Source organism: Plectropomus leopardus, chromosome 14, assembly GCF_026936395.1.
Source record: "Plectropomus leopardus strain MGB_pleo_1.0 chromosome 14, ASM2693639v1, whole genome shotgun sequence".
Taxonomy (NCBI): domain Eukaryota; kingdom Metazoa; phylum Chordata; class Actinopteri; order Perciformes; family Serranidae; genus Plectropomus; species Plectropomus leopardus.
In genome coordinates, this window is record NC_142189.1 from 16,044,557 (window position 1) to 16,068,029 (window position 23,473).

The following is a 23,473-nucleotide window of genomic DNA, read 5'->3' on the forward strand; positions in this document are numbered from 1 at the left end:
AAGGTAGATTTTTCCGAGCTGTGCACCATGAATAAAGGCATCAGCTGATCATTTTGCACAGAGCAGATGTCACGTCACAGCGTCATGATAATGGTGAACCTGTTGCAACTGTCACATATTTGCATTGCTGCCGGTTTGAATACTTTTGATGCAGATTTGCCTCCAGTATGTAAAGGCTTTTTTTAAAAAAAAATTTTTGTATTGTTGCCTTAATTTAATAGGACAAAGTTACCACAAAAGGGGAGATAGAAGGGATGACATGCAGCAGAGGGCCACAAGTTAGAAACGAACCAGCAGCCACTGCAGCAAGGATATTGCCTCTGAACATGGCGCGCCCGCTTTACATGCTGAGCTACCAGGCACCCCTGTGAAGGCTTTTAAAGTTAAAGAAGTATTGCACTTCTGGAAAGATGGTCTTTTCATAAAACTAGGCCGTTTATGCAATAGAAAGACACAAATATTTTTTTAAATTGGTGCTACATGACTAGAGAAAACAGAGGAAAAGGGCTGTAGCATTCACTTTTGCTGAAGAGGTAAAAAACCTACAACTACCAGAATGCACTTCACCCCAATGGACCAATAAATGCTCCCATTGGTGGGCGACTTAATGTGAGCTTGTCCATTTTTCCACAGGATACAATATGGCAGCTGGCTTGCAACAAAACGATCTTGAATCACAGTTAAACAGTGCACTATGTTTCTGAAAGCCTTAAAGGATTGAATTGGCAATGTAGTAACAGAATCTTGGTTCATATTTGATCAGCGCTGCTTAGTTTTATAGTTTGATCGGCACTGTTTATATCAGCTCTATTTTTTCTTTAAACTGAGTTTGGCCAGCATTTAAAAAAAGCAAGAAGTAGAAGGGCAGCTTTCACTCTTGATCTGCTTTTATACTTTTTGTGTCGGTGGTGGGCGGGCGTATATGAAAATGCTGAAGTACAATCTGAAGTTGAGCAACAGCACCAGAGAGAAAGAGGAGCAGGGAGATCTGGGTGATGGAGGGAAGTTTGCCATAGTTAACTTACACATACTACCCACATTGTTATTATACAGAGCTGATTGAAAATCAGCAAAGCATCCCTTTAATAAATTGTCAAATTTAAAACAAACTACCCTGAGGGGTTATAACATATTCATATGTGTTTATAGAATTTAATGGAACTTGAAACCACAAATGTCAACCTGATGATGGTGCTAGAGGAGCAATCGAGTTAAAAAAAAATGTGCAAATGAATGAATGTACAAAATGTCATGGCAGTCCACCCAATAGTTAAGATATTTTATGGCAGACACTGCCGTCCCTAGAGCCATGCTGCTAGCAAGGCTAAAGAGTGGAGATAAAAAACACCTTGAAAAATAAATAAGTAAAGGTTATTAAATTGAAGTAAATATTCTTATTTATTTCAAAGGAAAGATTAACTCACAGTGTCCTTGGTGCATTCATTTTGCACTTTAGATACCATAACATTCGCATAGTTCATATACTTCACCTTTAGAAATGAATGTTTCCCTCTGTGTGTGTGCCTATCCTTCCATCTCTTCACATCCTTGAGCCTGCCGTCATGTCACGGAGAAAGCTTGAGTGTTAATTGGAAGCTCTCCCACGGGAACTCGTAGGCGTCTTCCTTGTCCTCTGTGTTTATCGGCTAATGTGATTGCCACAGCTCTCTCAGATTCATAGCTACTCCTGAATAATGAACATGCTTAGTATTCCTTTCAGACTCTGGTGACCTGTTGTGTGTGAATGATACTTAAAGCATTCAAAAAATTAAGCCCCAGCTGACACAACTGGATTTATTGTACTACAACAGACACAGTGGTGTGTTGCTGCTCTGATGGTCGATGTGTTGCACCAGCTCTGTGTATCCTTTTCTGACACTCGTTTATTTTTAAAAATTCTTTGGAATGATCTTTTATATAAGGTAGTGGACCTAAGGAGAAAAAAAGACATTTGGGGATGTATTATAAAATACAACATTACACTTATAGTAGTTTGTATTTTGACCCAATTGTCATTTATTAAGCTCCTCTGCTCGGCTCAGTGGTGCATGTGATTTACATTTAAGTACAAGGGCATAGGTCCTATTTCAGTGTTGAAGGGGGAGACTGAAATTTGTAGCACTTAATTTCTGCATTCTGGTGATTTTTTTATGCACCAGTTTGTGCCTTTTCTGCATCAATTCATGATGTAAATGTCTTTTTTGACAAAATAAAAGCCCTCTTCTACTTTAAACCATTCAGAACGCATCATTCATGAATCATTAGCAACTTTTTTTATTAGGATACTTTATTATATGTTTATTTTTCTGCCCATTTCTTTTTTCATGAATGATTAACTCATATCAATTGTTATATTGTTATATTTCTAAAATTGTATTCAAGCTGAGAAAAGCAATTAAAACTATATGATGTCGTCACAATATGAAAGCTGAGCAGGAACGTGCGAGGGGGGCTATCAGGAGAAACACTGCAGTGCATATTCAGTTGGCTGCATCCTGCAGAAAGAAACCCGAAAGCTTAAAAACTTTATTGGCATATGTGCCAGGTGAGCAGCTCCATTGGCATGAATAGGCGCCATCTTTTGTCCAGTATCCAGGCATTATTCAAATCTATGATCTAGACAGCCGATGTTTGTTGGAATGGACGGGGGTTCAAAACAGGTTAAAGTTTTTTTAGGTGGGGGACAAACGTTCTAAATATTGAGCGGTGTGTGTCCCCTGTGTCCTATTTGAAATCTACATCTATGTTTGGATGAGTTCAGTAGTAAAAAAAAAAATTAATTTCACTCTGCAAAGATTTGATTTACCTTTATTTCTAATATATCCTGCCTCTGCCACACAGCCTGCAGGCTTCATTTCTGAAGCTAAGAAATGAAATCTTTGCATGAGTGAGATAATGTGCGCTCATGAAATTACTTTTGTCTAATTTGATTTTGTATAAGATAGTGTCACAAGAAGCTAATCCTTCTTCTCGCAAGGATTTTCCATTTGTTTTGAAGTTATGTTTGATGGAGATTAAACACGGTCTGATATGTCCGATATTGTGTTTCAACTTAGAAATTAATCTCATTATTATTCCCCAGCCTGTTGTGCATCCACAACACAAATCAATAATCAAACAGTGGTTAATATGCACTCCACACACACTGGTATTGAGTCTCGCTTTACATGTATTAACTGAATATGCATACATATACATTTGACCCCTTCAAGAAATTCAGCTATGTAATTATAAAATAGTCAGTATTATAATGACTTTAAGTGTTTAATAATGATGTTTCAGTTGCACCAGATTACCTGCAGCAGTCCGATGAAGATAAATACAATAATAATTCAAATGTGAGTTACTGCAGCTGTAATTTTACACAAAGCTCAACAGCTGTTTGATTACTATCAAAGACTGAGCCTTAAACAATCAGACAGTCATCAGACAGGATGCGAAGACAGGGTTACTCACCGCGGGGTGCCGTTCAAAGCCTGATTAAAATGACAAGCAGCAGTGTCAGATATGGAGCCTATTGTGAAAAATGTTTCCTGCCTTTTGTTAATCACTGATTATCTAAAAAAAAGTTATAACAGCTTGATTAAAAAAATGTGTCCAATGAAGACCCTCAGCTTTGTAACTGTTTTCTTCTTGGCTCATTTATTGTATTATATTTATTTATATCTACTTTGTTCTAGTAGTATTTTTTTCACAGCATTTTCTTTGTAGTCTTCCTGTATTAAATATGGATCTGTGAAAAGTCAGGAAATGATGCGCAACCCTGTCATAATTTTTTGTTGTAAAGCAAACATTATGTTGGTTTGTATGTGTAGACAATTAGTATTTGAACTATTAATATAAAATGTACATAGGTGATAACACTATTGCATATTATAGTTTGAATTCATCCATTTGTCTAACACTGTTGCACACAAGGTTTGGTCATAACGAATTGCATACAATCAGGATACGTAATCATAAAAACAAATAAATTAGCGTAATCAGACAAGAATGAGTTTTTATAATACAAGAATGAAAAAAATGGGGCACCTGGTAACTCACCTGGTAAAGCTGGTTCCCCATGTACAAAGACTTATCCCTGCTGCAGCGCTGCAAGTTCAGTTTCAAACTCAGGCCTTTGCTGCATGTCATCCCCTCTCTCTCCCCCTTTCACACTGTAAGTGTCCTGTCAAATGCAAAAAAATACAAAAATAATCTTTAAAAAAGAAAATATGGACAGAAACCTTATGATTTATTCTTTCTAATGTGTCCACTGCCAAATAATATTGGGGTTGTTTGTGTGTTTTTTTAAATAAAGTGATTGAGATAAAATGTAAAAGTTTTTAAATTAATCAGTCACATCAGAGATGGAGCTCTTGAAGATATCGGCCACAGAGATGCCTGCCTCTCTCAAATATAATGGGACTAGATGGCACTCAGCTTGTGGTTCTAAAAAGCACCAAATAATGCATTGGCATATACAAAGTGTGTTGATTATCTTGAGCGACCAGGTCATGATTTCCGAAAGAGACATTGCTGTTGAGTTTTTCAATTTTTTTTTTTTTTTTTTTTTTCTTGGGGCGCTTTGAGGACCACAAGCTGAGTAGTCTACTTTAATTATATTCAAGGGAAAGCAGACATCTCTACTGCCGCTACCTACGACTCTCAGCAACTCACACCAAAACAATGTAGATTGCAGTTAAATAGCACTACAGGTAAGAGGACAAATATGTATTTTTAAAATAGTGCAGAACTGTCCCTTTAATGATCACAGTCTAACTACCCTTCAAAATGAACCTCTCAATCTGAGCCTGTCGCAGTCTGTATTACAGAAAAATCATGTTCTTTGTAATGTTGAATGAACAGCCTTGTGGGGTTTGTTTTGTCTTGTTTGTTTGTTTTTTTCCCTGACAATTGCTGGCATTTTTTGCATTTTTAGGATGCTGTTTCGCTTTTCTTTTTTGCTTTCAGCTTCAAGGTAAAACAACTTACAAAACAAAAGATACACAAACAGAACAAAATGGTGATGCTTTCAAACTCTATTTAATTCAGCCATTACATCCAACCTCCTGCCACTCTGTTTCCAGCTGCCCATGTATTTATCTTTTTCCAACAACACTGAGGCTGTTTTCCAGGACTGAAAGATAGGTGTCCTCTTTTTGGAGGTCATTCTTTTGTAATCTCTGTTGGTTCATATTTTGCAGACACAAAAAAACTCTGGGAATGACTGAAATGTGATTTTGATACAAATAGAAACATTGATGCAGCATGTATCATGACACACATTTTTTATAAAAATGACAGACAAACCTTTAGCTGTTATTTTGTGAACACTGTTGATGTAAGCCTTTTAGAATAGATCCAGATGGCTGTTTGGGCAGTTATGACACCTTAAAGACAAGACGAAGAACAAATCACTGCTAATACATTTACAGCATGCATTAAGACTTCAAATGAATTCCTTCTTCTAATGATTATAACCAAAACCTGCCGGCTTTAATAATGTAATATTAAGCTGTCTGCCCCAAGCTCCCACAGCTCGTACATCAAAGAAATAATTTAGACACCTTCTCTGACACCACAGACCTCCAAACACTCACTCTCTCTCACTTACTCTCTCACACACACACACACACACACACACACACACACACGCGCGCTTAGAACAGCAAGCTGTGAAATGCACAGAAAGTGACAAATTTCGTAAATCTGACATTGGGAATCAATAGAAAGTGGAGTGGATAAAATGCTGATTTCATCGTTGGAACAGGTGTTGTCGCGTGACACATCATTAATCAATCTGGACTTAACAATGAACTCCCGACTCTGGTGGTCATGACCTTTGACCTCATCCACAAACATGCATTTGAGAGAGACTGATGAGGGTTGAACCTGCATGAACCCCAAACTGGGTGAAACTGCTGAGCCAAAACTGATATAACACATGCATCCTAACATGACTCATATTCTGCAGAGTCTGAAACGACCTGCAGAAACAGGACCACTGTGTATTTATGTTTGAGAGGCAGATTTTGTGAGTTATAACAAAGAAATTAATTAAAGACTGGTGACATATATAACATTTTTTTTATTGTCAGTGAACACCATGATAAACCAACTCAACCAAGTATTGACCGTGTACCCAAAACTAATATATCTCAATACTCTGTGTTGCAGGGCTAAATAAATACTTACTTTTGCATCAAATCTGTGGCTGAAAATACTCAACAAACACACAATTTTACTCATGTTTGCATAATGTTTGCTACATTTCTTAAAACCTTTTTTATGGCCACTTGGTAGCCATATTTGATGTTTTGTCTGACTGGTGACTGTAAGTCCAGTATTAACCCTTTGTTTAGTTCTGTTTTGGTCTTGAGTCAAGAGAAAAATATTTAAGCTGCGAAATGCACTGCTATGTTTACCAGTTAGTCTCTTACTGTGTCTTCCTTGCTGCTGAGCTGGTCATGTGTTGTGCGTTTTAAGAGCCTCCTCAATGAAAAAATTATATTGAGCGATGAGAGTGAACAACCCCCCCCTCCCCTCGCTGCCAGGTGTCACGGCGGGCATTTAGCCAGCAGCAGCGACAGGGCTAACCTGTGGTTTGGGCTGGCTGGATTTAGGTTGCTGTGTCCGCTGACCGGGGGTTTGTCTCTAAGTCTGCTGGCCACTCTCCTCCCCGTGCGGTGCCCTGTATAGTGACAGGGAGTGAGGTGGAGGACACACTGTGATTTGAGGCTCTAGCTAAGCTGCTTTTACACAGAGATGGCGCTACAGTGCCTCAAAGTCCCCCTTTTATACTGCCCCTGCACATTTACACAGAACCAAACCATGGCGGCATCATTCTGCTCCAGTGTGTGATTATACACTGCATCACAGCATCCCGCCATCAAAGGAGGCATGACAGGTGTGATGTTAAACACACAAGCGTCCACCTCTAGCGTGACATATAATATATGTATCAACAGCATTTTAAAAACAGTAACAAAGGCATAACATGTCAATCACAGTCATTTACCTTCTTTGTTATATGGCTACTGATTGTGTCCTCTGCTCGGAGGGTAAGGAGCTCTCGAATCTCATTGTTTTCCTAGTATGCTAGCAGAGGGCTAAACTATTGCAACTTTTTTCCATCCCCAAAAAGCTTCACTGATATTAAGATGTATTGTTTCATTTATTGTCTCTTTTAATAAGTCCGTCTCCCTTTTTTGGGTTGCTTTGCAGTGTAGGCAGGCGTTGCCAATGCAAGAATAGCTTTTGTGTGTGCAGGACGCTCTGCCATTGAATCAGGCTTTCACCATCTAAAGGGACGTGCTCGACCATCTACATTTGAAAAACAGCCAATACTCCCTCTCTGAAATGACCTGTGATTGGCCAAAGTCTCCCTTCACGGTACAGATTTTCTAAAGCCTGAAAATAGTTCCAAGAGGAGGTGCTGAAGTCTAGTTTTCTCTCCGACACACAATACAATATACAAAAGTTTATTTGGTGATTTTTGTCAAAATTGAAGCCCAAATAAGGTTTTTCCAATGCAAGCAGATTTGAACTGCTGATTTCATCTATTGTGAGTTTGAAATCGGTTATAGCATCTTTAAAAATGAAAGTGGGTAGGCTATGAGAGCCAAAGACAAGTTGTAAAGTATTGAGAGAAAAAATGATTGCTTTGTTGATTTTGTTTTGTTTTTCTCAAGAGATTTGTTGACCGTAACAAAAGTAAAATATCACCCGCATTATCTTTTAAATGTAAATGTCATGTGGAAAGAAGAACAATATAAATGCAAACCGCTGCAAGAGATTTATAAGTTTTCCCCTGAGAAGTTTTCACTGACATATTACATTTCTATTCGAGCAAGTTTTTTAAGCACTGTGTCACCATGACCTCTAATAGTGACCCTTTGATGAAACACATATCACACAGCCTGATACAACGGAAAATCATAATAATTTGATCCGTCACTGTTGTGTGTCCCTAAAATGAGTGCTACCAACTGGCACCCTGCATCAATAAGCAAAGAAAAATGTAGCCTGAGGGATCATAACAATCCTGAAGTGATGATAGACCTGAATAATAACAGAACCTGAACATGACACATTCAATATGCCATCATCAAACCAACTGTGGATTACTTCTTTTGTACTGTCTCACAGTCTCTGCAGAGTTAAAGACATACACACACAAAAAGCACACAAACTCGAGTAAGCCAGATGACCTTGTTCAGTTGTGGCGCAGCAGTGTCTCCATGGTGATGCACCTGAAATGCTTACAAAGACACGGTGCAGCTTTTATAATCTTCTCAGCTTGTGAATCAGGAATAAGATTGATAATTGTTCTTGTCAAGATGCAGACAAATAGTTTTCTGCAGGGCTTCACTGTTGTTACTTGAAGGTTGGATATGAAATAAATGCATATCGTGATGCTAGAAACAAATCAATGAAAGAAAAGAAAAATGTTAATTTTGAAACACCCTGAAAGAATATTTATACATTTGCCAAAAGTTACAGCAGTCAAAGTACAGCTGAGAACTAGAGGAGAACATAGACTGTGAATATTATGGGATGTAGCCACCATTACAACACACAATGGTTTGTGGACTGCCGTTTGGGAGCTTAGAGTTCTTGTTCTTTTAGAGCCGAAAGTGACCGTTTTCGGGCCAGAGGCTGGCTCTGTGGACGTGGATCTGACTGAGAAACTGCAGATAATTTCAACAGACAGTCTGCCACTTAAAGCGGCCCACTCTAAAATATTTATTTGCTAATTGGTGTATGGAGTTGCTTGCTTTAACCACCATGATTATGAAATAGAGCATTGATTAAATTAGCTGATGTATTTTGAGGTTAGTAATGTTAGGCTGTAGCGTTAAAGGCTAAGTTTGTAACATTATGGCAAACTTACATAATGGACTTGGGTAAAGACGTGCTCGACTCAGTCCATGGTTGAAACGAGGGTAGCTCTGGTGCAGGAAATAGAGCCGGTCATCCACATCTGCAGCTCCTCCAGTCTACATGTAGAAGTATCTTTGGGCAAGATACCGCACCCCAAATTGCTCCAGATAACTATTAAAACTATTGCCTTTGAGTGTTTCAAAAACTGAGTAGCATGTGGGACCCATGGTAGCCTTGACCAACAGTGTGTGAGTGTGCGAATGTGTGTGTGAAGGAGTGAACGTCACTTGTAGTGTGAAAGCACTTTGAGTGGTCGAACCACTAGCAAAGTGCTAAACAAGTGCCTTTATAATTAGCTGGTATATGTTGCTGGTGGTAACGTTATTAGTGTTTTAAGTTACTATGGCAAATTTACACACTTCGAGTTGCAATCCCCACTTGTGTTCATTGGCAAGAGTTTGGTTGAAACCATAGACTGTGGACTGCTGTTTTGAAGCCTTGAGTTTGGCATTTCCTGCGTTGGCATCTTTTTTTTTTTGGAGCAAGAAGTGACCATATTTGGAGGTTGAAGCTGTGGAGGAGTGATGGCTGGATCTGACTCATTGTTAAGCCATAAGCCATAGCGACACCTCGCAGACAGCCTGTCACTCAAGGGGCCCTGCCCTAGATTAAGGGTAGCGTTAAGCTTCAAAAAATATAATGGGTGAGTTATATGAAAATTATACAGTACAGTACAGTTGACATGATGTTGAAGTTAGCTAGGCTGTAAATATTTTTATTTCTGCTGCAAATTTGAGCATTTTAACATGGTGGTTTTCAGAGATTGACTCACTCTTTGAGCCATCCTCAAGTGGTCATTTAGAAGAACTGCAGCTTAATTTTGTTTTGTTATAAAATCTGTTTAATTATATAGGTTCCCGCTTGGTGGAGACTAGTGAAAAAGTGAAAAGTTAAAAATGAGTTCTACAACATATACAGGAGTTTCTTAACTTCATATTATATGCTGGTACTTGTTCTGTAACACAGTGCTGTCTGGGTGAGTAATATCCGCAGCAGATTCGAAGTTTAGCCCACATACGTGTAAGCCTGAAGTCAATTAGGCCACAAGCTGTGAAGTGATAAGAACTGGGGGGGTTATAGGTATAAAGTGAAGGAATCGTCTCTGCACGCCAAGTTCAGCCTGATGGCTGGTGGCTGGCTGCCAGCAGGCTTGTTTATGCTCTGTAGCCATCAATCTATTTTCCAGCCCAGATGGCTGTGATTGCTGTAGGAGGGGGAGATATGAGCTCTACCTGACAAGGATTATAATCAAATCTGTCTTTATGTGCTGGTACTTCTCAAAATCGACTTCTTCATGCACACTTTGCTAATCACATTTTGGTCATTATCAGCAGCATGTCCAACTGTTGACCCTGTAATACACCAGGATGTGTGAAAATGACAATAACACACAATCCTACAGTTCTGCATGTGTCAGCTGCACCCGTGACACTGTAATAAACTAACGCTCAACAAATCACACACAGCCTGGTTTGTATTCTTGAGTATTAGTTTACTACAAATGTGTTTTTTTATTTCGGAGTTGTACCAAGAGCCTCCCACGATGCTCCTGGTTTATTTGTGAACGTTGATGATTGTGTGGGCAACAACAGAATGGCATAAAAGTTTATTTCAAGGTTCTGTAAACTCCTGATTTCCTATTAATTTACTTGGCAGTGTCCTTGAGAGAACTTGAGAAGGAATTATTCTGATGCTTTATTTGAGTAGAGGTACTAATACCACACTGTACCTCAGATTTGACACTGTACAAACATGTAAATAAGCAGCCCTACTTTTGTATACGCTTTGCATTTATTGGGCCGTGCCTTATTTTTTCTGTTGCTTACTAACTTCTGTCTTGTCTTGTCTTGTCTTGTTCCATCTTAAAAACTCTAAAAGTCTGGAAATTGATAGTTAATTATTATCCGGAAAATGCGTTTAAGTTTTGAAAGGAAATGTCCTCAATGCAGATTTTTTTTAATTCAATCCAGATTATATTAGGGCACAGCCCATGAGTGTACCTAGCACAATAAAATACAATAAAAAAAATCAAATAAAATAAAGTGAAATAAATTAAAGAATAAAAAGAAGTTCACAAAAGAGATCTAGAAAAAAGAAAATGATAATACATTTACATGCAGACTGGAATGCCAAGTGTTTCACATTAATCAATTTAATAAATCGAATAATTAAAATTATTTAGAGGCAAATTCTGATATTTCTGATATTCATGAAATGTTTTTGCATAAAAAATGACATTTGAATAGCGATGAATAAAACATTTTTTCTTGTTTTAACACAAAGCAACCCTTAACTCTGAGTCACATGGCTCTTAGAGCCACATTACAGTTTACTGTTTACTAGGAAATAAAGGAGCCAGAAAATAAAGCATTCCCCAATGTAATGTTTTTTGCTCATAATTACACTTAATTATTCACTTCATGCATTTACAAGAGTTGATTTTAAAATTAGAAAGCTACATAATTCACGTACACTGCTTATAAAATGAGAAAAAAAATAAAAAAGATTTCCTACCGTGGTTTTTCTGTGATGGTGTAGCAGATACTTTCCTGACCTGGTTTGGATGAATTTGTCTTGTCGCGGCAGTTGAATGACATTGGGAGTTGAAATGTCATCTGCCATTAGTGCTCATCTTTGACCTCTGCCTTTTATCATGAAGGTCTTGGCGTACAGTGGATGTGATATCATGACCCTGAGACATTTTCTACATCCTGTGGCTCTGCTGTATTGCCCAAAAGACTGCTTGAATGAAATATTCATAGATTATTAGATCAAAGAGTTTTGTCAAATTGAGTGCACAATCAATCTAAATTTATCTATTTTCCAGACATGCTTTTATCCATGAATGTGGGGAGATGTTAATAGAGAGTTCAAGGGAAAGCAACAATTATTAAAAGGAGAGAGGAAAAACTTTCATTAGCATCAGATGAAGCCCTTTTCCCTTTCATGAGTCAATTTTGGTTTTGTTCTCTTTAACACTGGTGAGTTCACACACAACCCACATCTGACCAACAGTCAAGACTAATGCTTCATGTGCAAGTGAAGGCAAAACACTTGCCAAGAAAGACTGGCTAAGTCAAGCTGCTCTTTACCGCTGACCGCAAATGCATTCAGAGTGATGGACAATGTGCACCAGACTTGAATTTTTTTTTTTTCCTGCAATATGCAAGCAAATGCATGCTTGCATCAGTGCAGAGGTATATTTTGCACTGTTTTTCATTATAAACTTGAACTTTGCATGTGCATTCCTCTCACTGGAAGGAAAATAGTGAGTGAAACTTAAATAAATGCACTGTATAGACTTGTGTAAAAGACAAGACAACAAATTTCATCCAATTTGAAACTCTTTGTTCTTTAATGTCAACTGATTTGTGCTGGAGTCTCTTCATCTTGTGATAAAGCTAAAAGCTGATGCACAAAGTATCTGTGTGATAAGACCCTCTTCTGGGATGGGAGCATGCTCTGAAATTGTTTGCTGGATGTATTTGCCAGTAATGGGTGAATAAATGTGAAGGAGTGAGCAGAATGAGAATGGATGAGTGCTGTGGGGGGTATGAATGCTTTCAAGGACGCGCTAGGTGGGAATCAAGCTCAAACTGTGATTATAATGCAAAATATGAGCGTTAACTAACCACTACACTGCACTCTGTGCTGCCACATAGCTTGGCTTCACTTTCACCTCTTGAAAATATTTTCTCACAGTGTAAAAAGCATGACCCTCCCAAAATAATTCACTATATTTAACAGTGTGTCTGGCCGATAAATGTAGTGATTTTGGAGATTTTTTTAAAGAAAATATGCCTTTCAAACACACCTACGGGTTTTGGGATTCTGAGGGTATTTAAAAATAAATACAAAATATGACCATTTAAAGTTAAATGTCCCTCCCCTAAGGCAAAATAAAACAAAAACACACCTCCCACCCGAGTGCTTAAGAAATCCCTTTTTTCCCCCCACAATATGTTTATTGATTTTTCAAAGTTAAAAAAAGATAGAAATAATTGGTCAATCCAGTGGAGATGAAAGAAAAGCCTAAGTAGTAAATAAAATAGAAACAATACAAAACCAAGTCAGAACTTGACAAATCCTACAAATCAAATCAGTACCCAGACCAAGACAAAAAAAATTGTAATAAAAAACCCCAGAAAAAATGTATATTTATGTGTATAATGATAAAAGTAACATAAAACATTAAAACATGATACAACAGTTGTTGGTCGAACAACCACCTGTCACATTACAATTTAACGTCCCTAAAATACATGTTTAATCATTCAGGTATATCTGGAAAGTCCAGCTCTCGCATATGCCCACATTGTACAAAATTTCCTCAGGGAGCCCTTTATTATGCACCTGATTCTTTATAACTTGACAAAATTAAGGATCTCCCCCCAAAAATATCTGAAGTCCTTCCCCATTTGCACCACCTCCTCACCTCTCATAAATAACAAACAGTCCCTAACCTTCCTCATTCAGTGTTTTGTGAAGAAAGGAAGCCACTGTGTCCATGCTCCCTTTCATATTAATGTATCTCTCCAATTTAACAGGTGTAGGAGCCATTGACTATGTGTGTGTAGTCACGTCTGTTTTTATTTGTTGCCTACATCAAGTTCACCACAGGTGGCTGTGTAGGTTAGTGTGGCAGGAAAATGTATATGGGGCACAGGTGCAACAGATGGTCTCATTATGCATGTCTTTTTTTTCACTTTGCACGCCCAAACTAGAAAGCAAAGCCAGTCAGTATACCACAAAACAGGTTTGATTTACAATAAAAAAATAATGTTGCTGTGAAGTGTATTCTTGAATAAACTGCAACTTAACCCAACAGTAACTACTGCCCTGTCATCATCATTGATCAGGATAGTCGCTACTCAAGAGGGCCTAAAACTCATGCAATCTACCCTTCACTGATGCATAATGCACCTGTGCTCTGTATTCTTTTCACCTGCCACACTAATAAACACTGCCTCCCATGGTAAACTTAATCTAGGCTACAAAAAAACATAAATACTCTGACACAGCTAATAGCTCATGTAATGGGTGCAACACCAGAAATTAAACCAGGTATAGAGCATTTAAAATACTTAATGTAGTTTAGATATAAAGTAGCTGTAATCAATATTTCATATTAGCACTGTATTTTTGATTGTTCCAACGGCCCAAAATACCTCGCCACAGTTCTGGCAAAATGCCCCATTCCCATTTCTCCAACAGCCCATTATCGCAACAAAAACACCTGGATTTAGTGGCTCAAATGCTGCTGAAACTGAAACTAACTGCAGAGAATGTGTATTTTTGGAGAACTGGGCTTTTGGTCCACTGGCATATTTTTCGAAACAAATGGGGCATCAGAATTATGGGCTCTCAGAGCGATGGCATGGCATTGAATTTTATTCCCAAGCCTACAGAGTGTTTTAGCATTTCCCACCTCATTGTTTTGGTTTTGGCAACATTACTGTTGTGCTTCACTCTCAGCAGGCAGCTTTTCTCAGTGAAGAAGCTCTAAAAACCTACATAGCAACATATGACTGACAAAGTTAGAGACAAGCTGGTAAACATAATGGGGCATTTAGCATCTAAAAAGACATTTTTCTCAGGATGTGGTGGAGACCAAAGAGCTAAAAAAAAAAAAAAATGAATTCATCAAGTGGCCAGAAACATGACCCTAAATTAAAGCTAATGTTGCTCTCTATCTATTGGACATCAAAAAAGGCTAATGTCAAACAAGCCATATCAACTTAAAACTGAATAAAAAGTCAGTGTTGTGTTCGCTGCTTGTTTCCGAAGCCCCCAAGTGGCCAATAGTTAAGGGTGAAAATGAACAAACAAATCTTTTTGAATGAATTTCTTGAGTGTCCTTCATGCACCAGGCCAACCTGCTGAATATCCTAGTGCTCATTAATCCCAAACGTGTTGTAACATTATGCAGCAACGACACTGAATAAACTGGAAAGGACCGATTAAATCAGTCTCGAGTGGAGACATCCACCAGCCAAGGCCAAAGGTGCATTCATGTGCTCCTCAGATGGTCATTCTTCCGACCTCAGTGTGTTCATGAAGGATTGAGCTTTCATAGCCAGCCTATGTGTAAGTGGGATGCTGAATTAATGCATTAAAATTTATATTTTATCTTAATGTAAGCTGATACTTGATGACTGAGAATACATTTAAGAGTAGTTTGTGGGGCAGCCAGCACAAGCTGACAAATGTGCATTTACTATAGCTGAGTGTCAAAAAAGCAACTTTTACACTTTCTGGTAAGGGCTGGAATATTGTGCTGCTATGCCGCCTCCCAATTCTGTATACAAGGTCCAAGCACGGTGTGGGACACTGGGCAGTCTTGACTTTTAGCTGCTACAGGAGGTTGTAACTTTGCCAAAACTGTCTCTGTATAAACACAATTGATGGCAGTTTCAAATCATGGGTGGCACAAATGTGATGATATGTTATGAATGTGACCTATCACAAGAGATGTAAAAAGTAACAGTAGCTGTAGCGCCAAACTCCAATAAACAGATCATGTATGCAAAGTTGAAAAACAATAAGGTTTGGGAGCTCCTTAGTCTCTGAGCAGAGGACGAGAGCAAACGCCATATAACAGGGCTGGTAAATGAGTGTTGTTGCCATGTTATGTTATTGTTATTGTTTACAAAGTGCTGCGGACTGGTATGTTAAATGTCACACAAGCGGTTGAAGCTGTTGTGTTAACGTTACACCTGTCACACCGTCTTTGGTTGCAAGATGCCGGACACTATTTAAATTGACTCACTGGAGTGGAATGATGCTGTTTTGGTTAGGAGGCATAAAGAGGGAACTTATAGCAGCCCTATAGTGCGATCCTTTGCTGTTTAAAAAGGGCTAAAGAAACTGACACCATATTTTGCAAAAAGTATTAAAACTCAAAGGTTTCGATAAAGGTATTACCTCGAAATGGACTGCACTTGTATAGCAGTTTTCTAGTCTTCCAACAGCTCAAAGTGCTTCGAAATTACATGTCACGTTCACCCATTCACGCACTGGTGGCCGAGGCTGCCGTACAAGGTGCCCCCTGCTACTCAGTAACCATTCATACGCCCTCACACTCCGATGGCCCAGTATCAGGAGCAATTTGGGGTTCAGTATTTTGCCCAGGACATTTTGACATGTTGGAGGAGCTGGGGATTGAACTGCTTACCTTCTGAGGACAACCTGTTCTACTTCTGTGCCATGAAGGAACCTCACGAAACCCTCAAAGGACCTGATAATGTTAAAAGAATCGGTCCGCCCATCACTACTGGCTAAAAATCAGTTATTGCCACTTTAAATACTATTTAAACTACTGCCGTTAAAGCACTGCAAACACTGAATGTTATCACAAAGTAAGACGTGTGTAAAAAGGTGAACAGCTAAAAATAAATTCAATTTCACAGCTCTTCTTCCTCCTGACAAATGAGAGCCATGTGATTACAGGTGACTGTTGGTCTCATGGCAGACAGGTCCATTTGCGGTTCTTGTCAGTCTCTGCAGCTTCGCAGCTGTGTGTGGGGCACATGAATTATTCTCTGGCTCTGAATCAGCCAATGGCACTGAAAGCCGATTCCAGATCACACTCTTGCTGTTCTGAGTTGCGGTTTCCTGATAGGCCGCAAGCTACTACTGTAGGTACTAAATCACTCTTCATCTTGAAAACCACAAGAAACATCACAAACAGTTCGCCTGAGCTGTGATTTGAAGCTCTGCTGCCTGAGTAATTCATCTGTGCCTGTAGTGTTCATTTGCATAGTGTTTGCACAAGTGAGCACTCACTGAACCACCTGCTAAATCTTTGTGATTACCACTGTGTTCTGCCGAGATAAAAAAGGTCCTTATATGACTAAATGGTGCGTGAAGGGGGTTCTGCCCACTGACCATTATGCTGTTAGTCTGTCTGTTCTGCAGAAACAAAAATAACCACTTTTGCAATGGAAATTCAAATTGTTTACCAGAAATAAAAAGTGCATTGAATAACATTTAGTTTGACAAAAAAAAACTTTTTTGCCTATTTTTTGGTGTTTACAAATTCGGTCACAGAAGGCATTAAGTCACAACTTTCTCATCCTCTCTGTTGTGCTGTTATCCCCTGCGAGGAGGATCTGTCCTGAAAATCTGATGCAGGAGAGAAACATGATGGGGAACTTCCACACTTCACTTTCTCCCTGTTTACCTCTCTGATATCGTTTCCTGTGTGGGGAGTCATTTGCTAAATTAAAAGTCTTTGGAAAAATGCATCAACAAACACCTTTGATTTGTCTAATGAAGCCAGGTTGATACGTATAATTGACGAAATGATTAACGAGGATGCAGACGGCTGATGACAGGTGATGATGCACATGTCTCTTCTGCGCACAAGAGATGCAGAAAACGATGTTGAATAAATTTATTATGTTTGGGGTCTTTTTCTTTTTGCTGAAATGATGTGAATTGAACTCCGTTTCATTCTGCTGTGCCATCATGGCTGCAGCATGAAGTGTCTCCAGCTGGGGAGGAACACAATATAGAAGTGGCAGATTAGGAAACTGTTAAGAGCTGTCAGTGTTCAGCCACAACCTCCTCCCCTTCTCTATTTATGCATCTTTTCCTCCTCACCCAACCTCCCTCTCTCTCTCTGTCTCTCCCCACTCTCTCCCATCTTCCAACCCCTCAACACAAACACATCAGAGACAGACAGCCTGCAGAGTCTTGACTAGTAACATACTGTGTCTGTAAAATGCTTATAAAGAAATAAAGAAAATGTAATTTCACATGTTCTTGTATGTTGCTTGGATGTGTTGGAGGATTCGACCCTGTGTGTAATGATTTCATAACGTGGGCAGCCACTCAAACAACAACTGACTGTAAATGTAGAAGGATCAATATGAAATGAGATGCATTATGGTGCCTTTCGTGAGGAATCCTGCAAAAAAAATCAATCACTGTAAATCTCCAGCAATATCCACCACCAAAGACAGATGGACGTGAAACAATAGCAGCAGCAGCCTCCCATAACTGCACGGCCCACATGGTGGAAAAGGATTTAGAAAAATTGAACTTCCACAAATCGCTGTTACAGTCGTGTTGAAGCCTTTTGTCATCGCAGACAGCTTTGTCTTTGAAAATCTCTCCCTCGCTCGCTGACGCTTTGGTGAGAATGACACTGAAATATTGATGATAATTATTATGATGGATGTGGATTGCAATACCCTCCCCCTCTGCTTTGAGAGATAATAGATGCTGCTTTCAAGCCAAAACCACATTAAAACTTTATCCTGATGAAAAGGAAAACACCAATGAGCGATGAAACACAAGTCGCTTTACATATATCTGAATGAATTATAGATGATTTCCACAATCAACACTCATTAACGAGATGTTTCACTTACACTAAATGTGTAAACTATCTTCATAATGGATATACTGTTCTGCCACAAGTGATCAATAGCTGCTTGAATCTGCTTCAAGCGCAGCATAACAAGTGTTCAGTAATTAGTTGGATGACTCCTCAGCTTCTTCTGTTCTGCCAAAACTGGAAGCACTGGCATCATGTGCACAGTCTTTCATTGTTTTCCCATGATGTTGCATCGCCAAATGTCATGTATTTTCCACAACAAGATACATGTAATTTGGGAGATAGCTCTGCTGGGAGTGCATAGTGGAAATAATTGCGCAGCTGCGCAGGACAGGAAAAGGACTCTTAATAGTGTGTGCATGTGACCCCCAACTGCAGTAAATAAATAGATAAATAGTGGAGGATAATCAGAATGGACTCTCAGGAGGTCTGTGGATGTAAATTGCACTAAAATGATGCTGTATGGTGTCTTTTTCTTAATTTTGCCATCAGCATGAGATTACAATAACATTAATAGTACAAAAGCAGTAAAAGAAGAGGTATTCACATCTTTTATTTAGCCTTATTAAAGGCCCAGTGTGTAGGATTTAGGGGGATATGTTGGCAGATGTTAAATATAATATTCATAGCTATGTTTTCTTTAAAGTATAGCCACCTGAAAATAAATATTGTTGTGTTTTTGGTACCTTACAATTTGCCATTTACCTACACAGGAAGTGGTTCCTCTTCCTATGATTTTGCCATGTTGTTTCTACAGTAGCCCAGAATGGACAAATTACACACCAGCTCAAAATAGGGTCTTTCAAGTGTTCGCATCAGCCACCATAGTCTCAACAAGCTTGGCAGACAGGAAATGTTTCAGCTGGTTGCAATCTGCTACCTCACCATTAGATGCCACTAAATCCACTCTGGATCTGCCCTGCTCTTCTTTTTGAGGTCATGTTTTTTTTTCTTAATTTTTTAAATTTCTGTATAGTAATGCTCAGTCTTTCCTGTCTCACATCTACTCTTGTTTCAGATAACTTCACTTCCTGCATTGTGTTATCCCACCAGTTTTGATTATCTGCCCTGCCCTGATTACATTCACCTGCACCTCACTGGTCCTGCAGTCTACTCAGCTGTTCTCACTTAAGTCTCCCAAATGCCTGACCTGTTTGTTTGGTCTTTGTCAGTGCATCTCCATTTTTGGTTTAGAGGTCTGTTACCTGCTTACCTGTGCCTGCCTGGCTTTACCTGCCTGATTTTGGAGCTGTAAGTTTAAAAAAAAACCCAAAAAAGACGTTAATGAGATTTTCCATTAGATTTGTTATTGTTGCAGAAAATGAGCTCTGTGGCAAACAAACATTTGGATCTTGCATGTTTTGTTCAGCAAGATAATCTTTACATATAAACACTCCTTTTAGGATTTTGAGCCTAAATGCAGTCACCAGGGGGACATAACATAACTGATGTATCTTATGCCATAGAACAAAAGGTGAACGTCTCTTAAGCTTGTGTTAACCTCAGACCTTATTTAAGGCTTCTAACCAAAAGCCCTTTCAAAAAACACATTGACTTTGACACAAGGGATCAGGAGGTGCTGAAATGCCAATGGATTTCTGAGTTTTAGGACTCATTCCTGCACAAACTCTACAGCATTTCACGTAACTGTAGTGGAGTAGTGTCACGAAGCATAAAATGGAAATACTCAAGTTAAGTAAAAAATACCTCAAATTGGACTAAAGGTCCAGTGTGCAAGCAGGATTTAGTGGCATCTAGCAGTGAGTTTGCAGAGCTAAAATTTCTTTCATGTGCCAATACAGGAGAACAGCGGTGGCCAACATGAAAATGGCCTTATCCAGAGCCAGTGTCTGATTCGTCTGTTCAGGGCCACCGTAGAAACAACAAGGCGGACTTCATGGAGGTGGACCTGCTCTGTTCATTAATGGCTTATTCTAAGGTAACGTAAATGATTCTTATTTCCTGCAATTAATTTATTGCTATAAATACTATATTCCATTTCTACCAATACAACCACCTAAATTTTAAACACTGAACTTAAGGACAGCACTTGACTAAATGTACTAATTTACAATCCACCACTGTCCAATAAGCTGGGGTCTAAATATAGACAGTGCAGGCAGTGTGAGTACACCACCTTGGAAATATACCTGTGTTCAAAGAACTCTTTTCCGAAAGTATGAAGACATTTACTTTATATACCCTCAAAAAGGCAAACCCCTCTCTCAAGGTTTTCGTTTTGTTTTTTTTTTGTAAAATAGTCAGTAGAAATCCATAATAAAATATGATTATTCTGCGTACACAATAAAAACAAACAATTTAATTAAACAAATAATTTCTTATTTTCTACGGTACTTTTGTTATACGGACGTGAAATGATGATTGCTGGTTAATATGCATGTTGATGTCCAATGTGATGAACGATATGTGCACAACAGCGTACATTAGGGCACATGGTAATAGCTTGGCTGAGACCCTTCGTAACTACCTTACGCCACTGCGAGAAATGACTGTTTTTTAATTGTGATATTTGTGGAATATATATGAATTTATTTATACATTATTGTAATTTCTTGTTGTACTGCCCCAAAAACATACTCTGTTTTATCACAGACCCCAGGTGTAAAACATAATTAAATACAACAGATTTTTAAATACTCTATATGTAAGTAATGTTGACAACACTTCTTATATCCAAAATAAGTTGTTTAAAAAAATGTTTATCCCTGTTACAGGAGCTTTATAATAGTTTGTTCGTAAGAGATCAAACAGAGAGTTAAACTGTATTTCTTAGTCTGTCACTTTTTCAGAACATCTCACCAAAGCACTGCAGTTGAAAAGGAACCAGCTGGCTAACACTGGCAAACTTACAGAAATGTTGACTCATGTGTGATGTACTTCTAGATGAAAAGAGGAGATGAAACTGACGTCTAACTGACCCGAAACATTAAGAATGTGACTGTGTGGGATAACATACTGTACATCGTTTTGACTGGGAATTACAAGATGAATATATTTTATTCATGCATAGCACGTATCAGAATCAGAATACTTTACTGATACCCAGAGGGAAATTGTGGTATGTTACTCACTCTGATGCATAGCATAATGTGTATATTACATAGTGTAAAAATAAGAAAGAATGAAAGGTAAATAAAAATTTGCATTATTCTTAAATCTTCATGCCAGTACATAAAATATCTAAAAATATAAAATATATATAATATAACTGAGTATGTGAAGTGTGTGAAAAACTATAAAAATGTGTGCCTTATGCTCCATTATAATGTATAAAACCAGTATGTAAAAGCATGCATGTTAGGGCCGGGCAATATATTGATATTATATTGATAGCTGGATATGAGACTATCGTCCGAGATTTTGGATATTGTCATATCATAAGTTTAGTCTTTTCCTGGTTTGAAAGGCTACATTACAGTAAAGTGATGTAATTTTCTATATTTAGGAGATTGATCTGTTATTTGCATTTACTATGACTGCAATTATTGATTGTCAACTATTAAATTAATAGCCAACTAATTTGACAGACGATCAATCATTTTAAGTTATTTTTAAGGAGAAAAAGTAAATATCTGATTCTAGCTTCTTAAATGTAAATATTTCCTGTTTTTTTCTCGATGACAGTAAGCTGAATATCTTTAGGTTGTGTAAAAAAAACATTTTAAGACGTCATGTTGGGCTTTGGGAAACACTGATCAACATTTTTCACTACTTTCTGACTTTTTTCTTTTACCAAACAACCAACTGATACATTATTTTTTTTAAAAATCGCAAATTAATGGGTCAATAAATCATAAGTTGCAGCCCTTTACAAAACCCAAGTTCTCATTGTTTACCTTGCACTCTGACTCTTAGCAATTACAAAGAGTAAAAATAAGAAGTATACTATAAAAATATATGCATTATGCTTAAATCTTCACACCAGAATGTAAAATATCTAAAAAAAAAAATAAAATATGTATAATATGCTGAGCATGTAAAGTGTGTAAAAAATATAAAAATATGTGCTACATGCTCCATTATAATGTATAAAGCCATTATGTAAAAGCATGCATACAAGGGCTGGGCAATATATTGATATGATATTGATTTTGGGAGGAGAGACTAAATATTATCCTAGATTTTGGAAATTGCAATATAAGTGTTGTCTTTTCCACTTTACTGAGGATTATTTATCAGAAATCTTATTGTTTAAATATTTTCTGAAAGCACAGCAAACCTACAGTATTGTCTCATTATAGATATAGAGGTATATGGAAAAAAATACCTTTATTATTTTTCTCCCTATCGCCTAGCCCTACTGCATTACATGAATATGTCCCTATTTAGTGTTAAAACACTGATTCATGATCATTGGGAAAAACTTAAATACTTTTCGACATATTTGGGTGTAATCAGGTCAGAAGACATACAAAAATACATTTTAAAGAGAAAAAAAATGATTATACAACTATTATAATGAGCCTATTATCATTATTTTATTGTGACAGTAAACAATGAAAACACAGGGGTTAAAGCCTTGCTTTCATGTCTTGCCTGCAGCAGCTGTTCTGCTCTTGTATAAATAGGTGTGGATGACGCTCAGGGATGCGCTTCCTCCTGCGCTCAAACACCTCAGACCACGTGACCAGCAGGCGCACAAAAAGGAGCCTTAACACCGCCCGCTCCCGTACACACACACACACCCACTACACACACACGCTCACTCTCTGTCTATCTCTCTCCCCACCGGCTGCCTGCCCAGCTTTACTGTATTTGACATTGACAGTATCTGGGGAGTCAACACACGATAATTCCCCCGGCAAATCAACAAAACAACAACATTGTAAATTCACTCTGGCTTCCTGTTTCTTTGTGGAGTTGCTGCAACTATTGGCGAAGAAAGTGAAGACAACAGACTGGTTTACTCCCAGTTTAGTTAAATTATTATTTTCTGGCGTCATGGATCGGGACAAGATGTTTGTGCTGAGAAAATCAAGGTACGTTTTTTTTTTAACTTATTATTATTATCGTGACAGATTTTAATTTGTGTCATTTTAATTAATTTAGTCGTGCTTTGTTCTTTTATTGCTCATTATATTAGCATTGCTTTGATGAAAACAACATTAAAGATGTTCTTTTAATATATTTAATTCAGGTCATGTTTAATTGGGAACACTGTTTCCAAGAAATGTCTTATTCCAA

At 38.1% G+C, this 23,473-nt stretch overlaps 1 protein-coding gene across 4 annotated transcripts in view; it reads left to right on the forward strand.

The window, feature by feature from the left end:
- LOC121953774 (cannabinoid receptor type 1B) overlaps positions 1 to 23,473 on the forward strand; it is a 34,209-nt gene that overhangs the window by 7,858 nt on the left and 2,878 nt on the right. Inside the window, exons 4-5 of one of the 4 annotated variants that reach the window (XM_088087060.1) lie at positions 20,071 to 20,207; positions 22,858 to 23,268. The gene's annotated coding sequence lies outside the window, so the exon portion shown is untranslated. Of the gene's footprint in view, positions 1 to 19,364; positions 19,520 to 20,070; positions 23,269 to 23,473 lie in introns of those variants that run through there. The other 3 variants (XM_042500990.2, XM_088087062.1, XM_088087061.1) reach the window with 3 other exon arrangements.